The sequence below is a fragment of the Elephantulus edwardii genome, unplaced genomic scaffold, assembly GCF_000299155.1.
Source record: "Elephantulus edwardii isolate Elephantulus edwardi_28Jun2011 unplaced genomic scaffold, EleEdw1.0 scaffold00052, whole genome shotgun sequence".
NCBI lineage: Eukaryota > Metazoa > Chordata > Mammalia > Macroscelidea > Macroscelididae > Elephantulus > Elephantulus edwardii.
The window spans coordinates 6,076,485-6,088,644 of record NW_006399802.1 but is presented as its reverse complement, the minus strand read 5'-3'; the positions used below and the strand labels follow the sequence as shown (position 1 = coordinate 6,088,644).

At 41.3% G+C, this 12,160-nt stretch overlaps 1 pseudogene; it reads left to right on the top strand.

Moving 5' to 3' along the window:
• Positions 1 to 224: 224 nt before the first annotated feature.
• LOC102867824 overlaps positions 225 to 12,160 on the top strand; it is a 19,950-nt pseudogene continuing 8,014 nt past the window's right edge.

Here is a 12,160-nt window from a genome sequence, read left to right as displayed (position 1 = left end):
CCTGAAGCATGTCCTACATTTCACTGGGATAGCGGAGGGGGTTAACTCTCATCTCTGGATGGGAGAAGAATTCTCTCTTCTGGTAGAGAGAGATCTTCTCTATTCTCTGCAATTAGAGCTGTTCAATTTATTGGCAAGACTAATAAATTCTCTTGTAGATTGTTGAGAATGGCCAATCCCCTTGTGGAATGGTAGGTATTTAATCCCTTTGTGAATAAGCCAACATGTCTCACTCGCATAGTCCCAACACATTGTAAGTCATCCACAGCTGAAACGCCACAGGAGGACTTGAAGCACTTGCTGCAGAAAATCAAACACTGCAGCCTTCAATGTGGCTTGCATCTTAACATCGAGAAAACAATAATTCTCACCACTGAACTGATAGGCAACATAATGATTAATGGAGAAAAGATTGAGACTGTCAATGATTTCATCTTACAGCTGCTACAAAGACAGAAGCAAATGTAACAAAGTACCAGAGACTAGTGTGAGACAGCGCTGCCCCAGGAGAGCTGAGTGTCTTGGTGTAAACTTACTAATGGAGTGGGACAGGGAGGTTGAGGCACTTAATTGGCACAACTGAGAGAGCTTTGTCCGAGAGCAGGGGAGAGCGGAAAGCCACGCAAAACCCCTGAAAGTCCTCTGGAGGGTCAACCATGAATCAACTCTGACTTGACGGTACTCAGCAACACAACTTAGGAAAGGACAACTACTGACTAGAATAGGTCTTGGCCTCCTAGGAGCAAGACCTCCTCCCACGTCTTGTTAACACCTGTAAATCTTCTAAAACATTTCTTGCAACAGGGAATATTGCTGCTGCTTCTTTACAACTATAGAGTGAAATGTTGCACCTGTGTGGAAATCTTCAGAAACAAAAGAAAATTACAATAGAGTCCCTTCCAGAGCTATTATGGATTTTTCATCTGATGGTATCTAATTTGAGAGTTAGATATGAGTTTCAAGGAGTGAATTCTGAACTTTTGCAAAAAGTAGGGGGGAAAGTTGGAAAGTATCTAAAAGTTCTAACATTCATTTTTAAAAGTGCTTGTAAAACATAATTATTGAAAAATACTGTTTTGAACTGTTTTTATGATTAAGAAAACATTTGAAACAGAGTTGCATGCAATTTTGAGTCTCTCTCCAACTAAAAATCTGTTTAAAGAACTTTAAATTGGTTTTATATTTGTGTTTAAAAAGTATGCATCTCTATCCAGCTTGACAGCTTAAGGAGCAGGCTCTTGCCAGGTAAAGTCTGAGTGACTAAGGCAAGCTTTCTGAAATAAGAGGAAATGGGAATTGCTGTCCAAAATCACTATCCTCTCTTCTTGCACGACTAGCTTAGTGGTCACGTTCTGATCTGATGAAAGGGTCACCTCAAGTTTGTAAATAGCCAGATGCTACTTTGATGGGGACTTTACAGTTTAGAAAGATAGCTTAGCAAGCACAGGGTGAAAAATAAAAAGAAGCCCAGAACGTTGCATTTTGGCCAACTCATTTAGTGAAGAATCTTGTAGAGGTGATATCTTCATCATTGGATGCATTTAGAAAGAGTTTATGACTCCGAGTTTCTTCTCTGTCTCTGTCTCTTTAAGGAAACCGGAAATAGCCCTTGTTGGCCTCAAAAGGTGAGTTAACTGTCAAGTTTCTTACCTGTTCTTGCTTTGTAGATTGCCTTTCCCCCAATCTGCTGACTGTTGGTTTTTTTTTGCTTCCGTGGAGTTAGGTTTTTAACCTGGCTTCTGTTCTTTCAGACCTTTGCTTTTTGTAATGGAGTCTAACTTGATTTGTCCATCTGTCATGGCGCTTTCTGCCCTGAGCCACTCTCAGTCCTACCCTTCTGAGGTTAGGAATTATACTACCAATGCAAAGGTAGAATGATCTCACACTGTCCACTTGAATGGATGGATCTCGTCTGTGTCTACAGAGTTATGTGAGTGAGTGTATGAAGGCAATGAGATAGAGAGGACAGGCTATATCTAAAATTCAGATAATTGTTTCCTAAAATGGGGAGGGTAGGAGGGCCAATTGCCATTGCGTTTGACTGATGAACACGCTCCATTGGGTTTTTGAGGCTGTACATTTTAATAAAAGGAGACTGCCTTATCTTTCTTCCGCTGAGCACCTGGCAGATTTGAACTGCTGACCTTTGGGTTAAGAGCCAACAGGTGTCACTGTGTCACCAGGGTTCCTTGGAGAGTGGGGTAGAGATATCTAGGCAGGACCTAGTGGAGTTGGTAGGAAATGCATTCGTTTCTTCTTATTGACCATCCTAAGATTTTAAGTAAAAAAAAAAATCAAACCAAAACAATTTGAGTGAAAGTTTATACAGCAAATTAGTTTTCTGCTTACCGTTTCTACACAGTTTATTTCATAACATTAGTTACAATCTCCTCAGTGCACTAAATTCTTAATTATTTACTTCTCTGTCAAGAGTTTTATCTCAGCCCTCAGATTTTGCTGCCACCTGGTGCTAAAACTGTCCAGGTTGATCCTTTCAAGTTGATTCTGAGTTCTACTCTGTTACTTTTATAATAAGCCACTTAACCATAAGCACAGTTCTCAGGGTGAGAGGGTGAGAGAAGGATGAGTAGTTGATGTTGAAATGAGGTACAGCAATTGGGTAAAGTTAATTTGGGAGTTCTGTAACGTCTACCTTATAGGAACTACCTTTGTGCTGATCCTTATGAACCACTTACAGTTTGACAAACTTCAGAAACTACAAACTAGATTCAGAGATAACACAAGCTAAGATAATGCATATGTACTATAATAAAGATATTGTATTAGAAAAAATGAAACTCAGAATTTGAGAAAGACTCGTCAACAATCTGCATTATGCAAATGATATAACCTTGCTCACCTGAACTGAAGAGAAACTGAAGCGTTTGTTGCAAAAGGTCAAGGACCTTTCGTAGCCTTCTATATAGATTGAAACTCAACATCAAGAAGACAAAGATTTTTCATCATAGAGCCAAGTGACAGCACAATGATAGATGGAGAAGAGCTTGAGATTGTTAACAATTTCAGCTTTCTTGGCTCTGCAATCAATACTCTTGACACCAGCAGTCAGGAAATCAAAAGACATTAGGAAAATCTGCTGTCAGACACCACTCCAGAGTACTAAAGAGTAATTATGTCAATCTGAAGGCTAAGGTGATCCAGACCATGGTCTTCACAATTACTTGCTATACATCAGAGAGCTGGACAATGAATAAGAATGACAGAAGAATAATTGATGCCTTTGAGTTGTAGTGCTGGAGAAGAGTATTGAGCATATGAGGGACTGCTAAGAGAACAAACAGGTCTGTTCTGGAGAGGGTGAAAACGAATTTGCTCCTTGGATGTAAAGATTTTGAAGCTCTGAATCTGTCTCAGATTTTGGGCATGTTGCCAGGAGGGACTAGTCCTTAGAGAAGGACATCACGCTTGGAAAGGTGGAGGAAGAGTGTAAGAGAGGAAGACCCTGGAGGAGATGGAGTGACACAGTAACTGGGCTAATGAGGATAGGAGGCTCAGAAATTAGGGAGATGGGCTTAGGATAGGACAAGGTTCAGAGCTGTTGTGCCTAGGGTTGCTGTGAGTTGCAAGCAACTTGACAACACGTAACAGCAGCATTATAATAAATGTGCCGTTATTCTTATTGCGTACTATCAATCTGGAACTCACCCATAGCTGAACCTGTGGTGGGTTTTCAGAGGCAGTAAATCACAAGGGAGAAGATTGTCCATTTTGGTCCCATGGAGCAGCTGGTGGATTTGAACCACGCACCTTTACATTGGTAGGATAATTCCTTACTGCTAAGCCACCTGAGCTCCTCAGTAAGTGTGTAAGAAGTCATAATAAAAAATGACAATATCACTATCATTTTGAGCTATCACTATCTCATATAAGTATGACCCAAAAGTAGACCCTGTTTGAGCTGTCGCTTCTGATGTAACACATTGCTTTGTGTTAATATACGTTAACAACAAATTATTTCTTCCTGTTATCAAAAACCAAGCCAAACCGATGTAGAGCTGTTTCCAACTTACAGTGACCCTAGATGACAGAATAGAACTGCACAGAAGATTCCCAAGGCTGAAAATCTCTCCCCGTTGGGGCAGCTGTTGAGTTTAAACTGCCAATTTGTAGTTTAGACTCCAACTCTCACTTAATCTCCTGTACCACCAGGACTGCATGGTTTGGAATTGGGAAAGGAGTGTGTCAGGATGTATGCTATCTCCATGCCTGTTCAATCTATATGCTGAACAAATTATCTGAGAAGCGGGACTCTATGAAGAGGAATGTGGCATCAAGATTGGAGGGAGACTCATCAATAACCTGTGTTATGCGGATGACACAATCTTACTTGCTGAAAGTGAGGGGTACTTGAGGCACTTGTTGCAGAAGGTTAAAGAATGCAGCCATCAGTATGGATTGTGTCTCAATATCAAGAAAACAAAGATTCTTACCACTGGACCAATACGCAGTGTCAAGATGGATGAAGAGGAGATTGAAACTGTCAACAGCTTCATCTTGCTTGGATCCACAATTAACACCCTTGGTACCAACAATCAGGAAATAAGGAAACACATTGCACTGGGAAAACCTGTGATTAGGGACCTTTCCAAATTACTGAGGAGTAGTGATGTCAGTTTGAGGACTAAGGTGTGACTGATTCAGGCCATGGTCTTTCTGATTACTAGCTATTCATCCAAAACCTGGACAATGAAAAAGGATGACAGAAAAGAAATTGTTGCCTTTGAGCTGTGGTGTTGGAGAAGAGCACTGTACATCCCATGGACGGCTGAGAAAACAAATAGATATGTCTTGGAGAAAGTGCAGCCAGAGTGCTTTCTTGGAGGCAAAAACGATGAGGCTTCACCTCACAAACTTTGGACATACTGCCAAGAGGTGCTATTCCTTGGAGAAGGACATGATGTTGAGAAGGTTGGAGGGTTGGCAAAAGAGACGAAGACCCTCAGCCATGTGGATGGACAAGGTGTCTGGCTGCAATGGGCTCTTATGTGTCATGAAGTGTGAGGATGGTACAGGACAGGACTGGCTCCTGATCTTTTGTTCATAGGGTCGCTATGAGTTGTACTCGACTCGATGGCACCTAACAGCAACAACAACAACAACAACAACCAGGACTCCTTTCTTTCCATTGAAGTCCCTCCCAAATGAATAAATTGTGCTGCTGCTTATTTTTAAAGTGCATATCATCCAAGGGTGGAGGGATAGCGTAGGAGAGGAAGACCCTGGATGAGATGGATTGATACAGTAACTGGGGTAGTGGAGGTTGTTGTGTTGGAGTCACTGAGACTGACTCGGGACAAGGCAGGCTTCAGAGCTGCTGTACCCAGGGTCACTATGGATCTCAGGTGACTCAACAGCACGAAACAACATCATTGTCCAAGGTATATTTGTAGTTCACAGAAACTACCTTCTCCCTTTTCATGGCCTCTGCTGGTTGGTTAATTGCCTCTCACTCTCCATCTGGTCACCATTGTTCTCAATCCCAGAGTCTGTCTTTATTGCCTATGACTTCTCCAAGACTACGTTTTGCATGAAGATAGTGGAACAAGACTCCCTATATTAAAAGAAATTATCCCTTCTGAGTAACTACATGTCATCCAGCCAACTTGTTTCAATCTAACCTTTAAAGGCTTCATCCTGGCAGCACCCAGAGCTCATGGTCCAAGCCTACTATTGAGACTCTCCAACATAATGGCATATTCCTATTACAACTCCACTCTTCTATGCATACATGAAAAATGGATATTTCACTGAGCATTCCATGGGAAGAGTTCTGTATTATAAAGCAATATTTGAAACTTAAAAGTTCCTTTGAAATATTCTTATTTTTCCATGGAATTTGGAAGTTCCTTTTAAATATTCCTATTTTTCCATGGAATTTGGAATTGAGAAGGGAATGCCCCAGGGTTGTAATCTCTCTCCATACCTATTCCATCTGTATGCTGAGCAAATTGTCCAAGAAGCTGGACTCTTATAAGGAGGAGTGTGGATTGGAAAGAGATTCATCAATAACCTGTGTTATGTAAATGACACAACCTTGCTTGTTGAAAGTAAGGAGGGCTTGGAGCACTTCTTGCATAAGATCAAGGAATGCAGCCTTCAGTATGGATTGCATCTCAGTGTCAGGGAAACAAAAATTCTTACCATTGGACCAATAGGCAGCATTGTGATGGGTGGAGAGGAGGTTAAAACTGTCAATAGCTTCCTCTTGCTTGTATCTACGGTTAACACCTTTGGTACCAGCAGTCAGGAAATAAAGAGACACATTGCACTGGGAAGATCTTCAGTTAGAAACCTTTCCAACTGAGGAGGACCTGAAGCGCTTGCTGCAGAGGGTCAAGGACTGCAGCCTCCAATATAGATTGAGGCTCATTGTCAAGAAGACAAAGATTCTCACCACTAGACCAAATGGCAGTATCAGGATGGATGGTGAAGAGATTGAGATTGTAAACAGCTTTAGTTTGTTTGGCTCCACAGTCAACACTCTTGGCACCAGTAGCCAGGAAATTAAAAGGCGTATTGCCATGGGAAAGTCTGCTGTTAGGGACCTCTCCAAAGTACTGAAGAGCAATAGTGTCTCTCTGGAAACTAAGGTGCGTCTGATACAGGCCAGGGTCTTTGCAATCACTTGTTATGCATCAGAGAGTTGGACAATGACCAAGGAGGATAGAAAGAGAATGGATGCCTTGGAGCTGTGGTGCTGGAGAAGAGTATTGAGAGTACCGTGGACTGCTAGGAAAACAAACAGATTCATCCTGGAAAGGGTTAAACCTGGTGGCTCATTGAAGGCAAGGATTCTGAGGCTCCATCTAACATACTTTGGACATGTTATAAGGAGGGACAGGTCCTTGGAGAGGGACATCATGCTTGGGAGGGTGGAGGGACAGTGCAGGAGGGGAAGGCCCTCTATGAGATGATTGATTCAGTGACTGGGGTAATCAGGATGGGAGTGTCAGAGCCAGTGCGATTGGCACAGACAGAGCAGAGTTTAGGGCTGTTGTATATAGGGTCGCTATGAGTCGCAAGAGATTCGATGGCACATAACAACAACCATAACAAACAATAACGTCAGTTTAAAGACTAAGGTGCATCTGATTCAAGCTATAGTCTTTCTGATTGCTAGCTATGCATTCGAGAGCTGGGCAATAAATAAGGATGACAGGAAAAGAATTGACACCTTTGAGCTCTGGAGTTGGAGAAGAGCACTGAAGATCCCATGGGCAGTCAAGAGAACAAACAGATAAAGTCTTGAAGAAGGAGCAACCAGAGTGCTCTTTGAAGGCAAGAGTGATGAGACTTTGCCTCACATACTTTGGACATGTTGCTATGAGGGCTATTCCCTGGAGAGGGACATGATGCTGGGAAAGGTGGAAAGTTGGTGAAGGAGAGAAAGACCCTCAACAGGGTGGATTGACATGGTGACTGCCGCAATGGGCTGTTGTGTGTCAGGAAATGTGAGGATGCTTCAGGATAGAACAGAGTTCAGATCTTTTGTTCATAGGGTCTCTATGAGTTGTACTCAACTCGACAGCACCTAACAACAACAACAACAACAGCAACAAAAACATTCTTCCATAATTTTCTCTTGTGAGTGGGAGCTTCCTTCCTGTCTCTTTAAAAATTTTCACCCTCTCAGTGTCTTTTTTCAAACTGACATTCTTCCTGAAAATCTCAGCCCTCATCTTGTAGCTCTCTCTTTAATTTTTATCCTCAGACTCATCTCAGCTTTCAGCAGTATAGTTCTCTCTTTAGAAGAATAGGTAAACATTTCCCTCCCCCAACCCCAATACCTTTTTTACTAGTATCTCCATCACAAGAGTTTTGGCATATTAATTCTTCCATTTATCTTAAATTTTTTTTAAAAGTGTGAACTAGATTACGTATATTAAAAAAAGACTATAATGTATGAATACAGGTGTCCTTATCACTGACTACCAGTGCTTCTGTCAAGGTCAAAAGGAAATAATATCAATCTACAAACTCCAGTGGACTAGATTATGCTCAATTTTGTTATATTTGGAACTGTGTTTCCAAGTTCACACAGATTATTGCTTAGGGTGTTGTTGTTGTTGTTATATGCCATCAAGTCACCTGCAACCCTATTTACAGCAGCTCTGAACCCTACCCTGTCCTGAGCGAGTCTCACTAACTGTGACACACCAACCCCCCTTGCCCCAGCCACTGTATCAATCCATCTTATCCGGGGTCTTCCTCTCCTGCACTGTCCCTCCACTTCTGGGCATGATGTCCTTCTCCAAGGATTGATCTCTCCTGGCCATGTGCCCAAAGTAGGTGAGATAGAACTTCAAAATCCTAGCCTCTAAGGAAAGGCTCTCCAAGACAGACCTAATTGTTTTCTTGGTGGTCCATGATAGTTCAAGACTCTTCTCCAGCACCATAACTCAAAGTCATTGTGTCATCCTTAGTCATTGTGCAGCTCTCTGATGCATAGTGAGTAATTGCGAAGACCATGACCTGGATTAGGCGCATCTTAGTCTCTAGACTGATGTTGTTGCTTTTCAGCACTCTGGAGAGGTCCCTGACAGCAGATTTTCCCAATGCAATTAGTCTTTTGATTGCCTGACCGCTGATGTTAAGGGTGTTGATTGTGGATGCAATCAAGCTGTAATTGTTAACAACCTCAATCTCTTCTCCATCTATTATTATGCTGCAATTGGCCCAGTGCTGAGACTCAAATTCCGAGAGGAAATTGCAGAATTGTGGGTGCTAGAAGTGAAGCAGCAGCTATTATCCTCTGAAGACAATCACAGACAGAGGGGGTGAGGGACAGAGAAAAGGGTACACCCTGGGTTTCCACTTGGCCTATTCTTCCACTAGCGTTTAAACATGTCTTTCTCATCTATTAAATACATCTACCCCTTGTTGTCGTGTCCCCTTCAACACTACTCTTTCTTCTTGCACTTTCATCTTTCTCCTCCATCCTCTGCCTCTGCTCCTTCCCCTGAACACCACTCCCACTTACCTTCTCTTTGTAGTCATTCTGGATGTCCATTACCATTATATATTGATGGCTATCAAGAACATACCTGCAGCAATATCTGCACACATTGTCGTTGACCTCATTGTTTAAACCAGAAACTGATCTGAAAGCTTCCCATTTCTCTCCCTCCCACAGGCACTTGCTAAATTGTTGTTTTGGAGTTTTTTTAAAAAAGTTTCTTGCCTACATTATTGGAACAGCCACATTTTCTGAAGTGTTGAAGATCCAATTAAGTTATATAATTAGAGTATACCATCACATTTAAGTCTTTCAGTGTAGACTGATAGTGACCTTGATGATGTGGGTAATAGTGTATCTTATGGGAAGAATTGCCAACAATTGCTTAAGAAGAATAAGAGTCAAACACACTTGTGCAGTGGTGGACATTTTCAATGTGTTGGGCCTGTGATAATTTTGTTTATTTTATAAATTTTTATTAAACTCCTAACTAGGGCAATGGGATTAGATGTGTCTGAGCTAGTGAGACTGGTTCAGGATAGGGCAGGATTCAGAACTATTGTACATAAAGTCACTATGAGTTGCTGGCAACTCCATGGAACATAGCAACAACCAGAGAGCTCTGGTGGCCTAGTGGCAAGAAGCTGTGCTGCAATCCCAAATGCATGTGGTTCTAATCCAGCAACTGCTCCATGGGAGAAAGATGGGCAATCTTCTCCTGTGCAATTAACTGCCTCTGAAAACCTGTTGAAGGTTCTGACTTGACAATACACAACAACAACAATAACAACCATACATCAGGGATGATGTCTGCAAAAGAAGCTTCCAAGGCGTTCATTTACCGTGTGCTTATTTTTTTTTCTGGGCCCAGAATTATGTGATGTGCGGAGACACAAAGATGAAAAATCCATGGTCCCTATTCTTAATTGGCTATTAGTTTTTTCAGTCATTACTGATGTTGAGTGAGGTTTTTGATGGTCCCACTTATTGTTGAACGCCTCCCCTAGACAATGTTGCAGGAAAGTTCCTTCCAATGCCCATTATTTTCAGGGAATAAATTAAGTCTAGAGGAAAAAAGAAAAAGTCCCATTTCAAAATCAATCTAGAGACATATATAGACTGTTGTCTAGATACAAGGAATCTTTGCTGGTGACACATAGGAACCACCTCCTTGCGACCTGAATTAAATTGTAGGCAATTTCAGTAATGAATTCAGCCTTGTGCTCAGCCCATTCCCAGAACCTCTGGCTTAATTGTGAGAAGAAAATCTATTTATTCTGGGACATTGCCACTTTGGGATAAATTCCTGGAAGCCATCAAACAAAGCCAAGGGAAGATCTTTCTCAGATCTTCTCTGGATTTCTGAGAAAGAAGTGCTTCATATTTGGCCTGTCAAGTTGGTTTGAATTTCAGTCCATGGATTTGTGCCTTATTTAATTTTTGATAAACCTAGGTCTCCTTATCCATCCAGAGGCCCAGGTTTCCTCTGGGAAACTAAGGCAATCCTTCTTGAGAGGTGATCTTTATTTGAGTACATTCTTCATAGTATTATTAATAGCATAATAAAAATACTAATACTTATCTAGTACTTAAGGAGCCCTGTGGCACAGTGATTAAGTTCTCCGTTGCTCAACGGAAGGTCAGCAGTCTAAACTCACCCAAGTGATGCAAGAGTAAGAGGTGGTTATTTGCTTCTATAAAGATTAACAGCCTTGAAAACCATATGGGAATATTTAACTGTCACTGTTGAGTTGAAAATCATCTCAATGCACCTAAGAATGGCAAAGCGATTGGATTCTTGACATCTCACAAAATGGATTGGGGTTTTTCTTGCAGTGTAGTCCGTAGGGAGTTGCACTGCTAATCCAAAGTCTTTCTGATGGTTCAAGTTCACCAACGGTTCTGTGGAAGAAAGATGCACAGTTTCCTCCAGTGCAATTCACAGCCTTGGAAACCCAATGGAATAGCAGTGATGGATGGATTCTGACTTAGGGGCAGTGAGCTGTAGAGAGCAATTCTGAGAAAAAGAGCAATGTGGAACCTGAGACTCGGGGCAAAGTACCTTATCCAAGACCACACAGCTTTTATGTGACTCAACTCGTTCATTGCTATTGAGAACCACCTTGTAGCTGATCCTCTTCTGGGTTTCCAAGGCTGTAAATACTTTATCTTTTGAATGATTACTGTAAATTATATTGTTTTCCTGATGTTCATCTCAGAGTTTATTAGTGTATTGGAATTCCATTGATTCTTTGGATGTTTTTCTTGGATCCTGCCACATCACTGAACCCTTCTACTAGTTTTGAAGATTCTTTATAGAGTCTCTGAGATTCTCTGCATATGTTGTTTTTATTATGTACCTTGAGTTGGAACTCACTTATAGCTGACCCTCCAGTGAGGGGTTTTGTTTTATTTTTTTCTTGTTATGTACTGTCAAATTGGATCCAACTACCACAGGAGGAGATTGCCCTTCCTTCTCCAGCAGAGCATGTGGTGGATTCAAACCATGAGCTTCTAGGTTTGCAGCTCTACTCTTTGCCACTAAGCCACCAGAACTTCCTCTCTACATGCTGCTGTTAGCTGTTGTTGAGTATCATTCACAGCAGCCCTAAGAACAGCAGAGCTGAACCCTGTCCTATCTTGTGCCATCCTCATCACTTCTGACACACTTGAGCCCCTTGCTGTCATCGCTGTGTGAATTTATCTCATTGAGGGTCTTCCCCTCTTTTGTTGACCCTCCACTTTTGAAAGCATGATGTTCCTTTCCAAGAAGTAGTATCTCCTAGCAACATGCCACATAGGCCTATGTATCTGCAAATTGGGATGGTTTGAGTTCTCTCTTACAAATTTGGATACATTTTATTTCCCTTTCTAGTTTTATGGTTCTAGCTTGGATTTCCAATGCAGTATTGAAGAAGAGTTGTGATAAAGAGCATCCTTTTCTGGTTTCCATTCACAAGTGGAATTCTTTCTATTTTTTCAGTATTGAAAATAATGTTGACTGTTGGTTTTGTATATATGCCTTCAGATATGCTGAGGAATTTTCCCTTATTTCTATTTTGCTAAGAGTATTTTCTTTTTAAATCAAGAATAACTGTTGGGTTTTATCAAGTTTTTTTCCTGCATCCATTAATGCAGTCACATCATTCTTTTATTTTATTTTTGTGGCAAATCCCATTAATT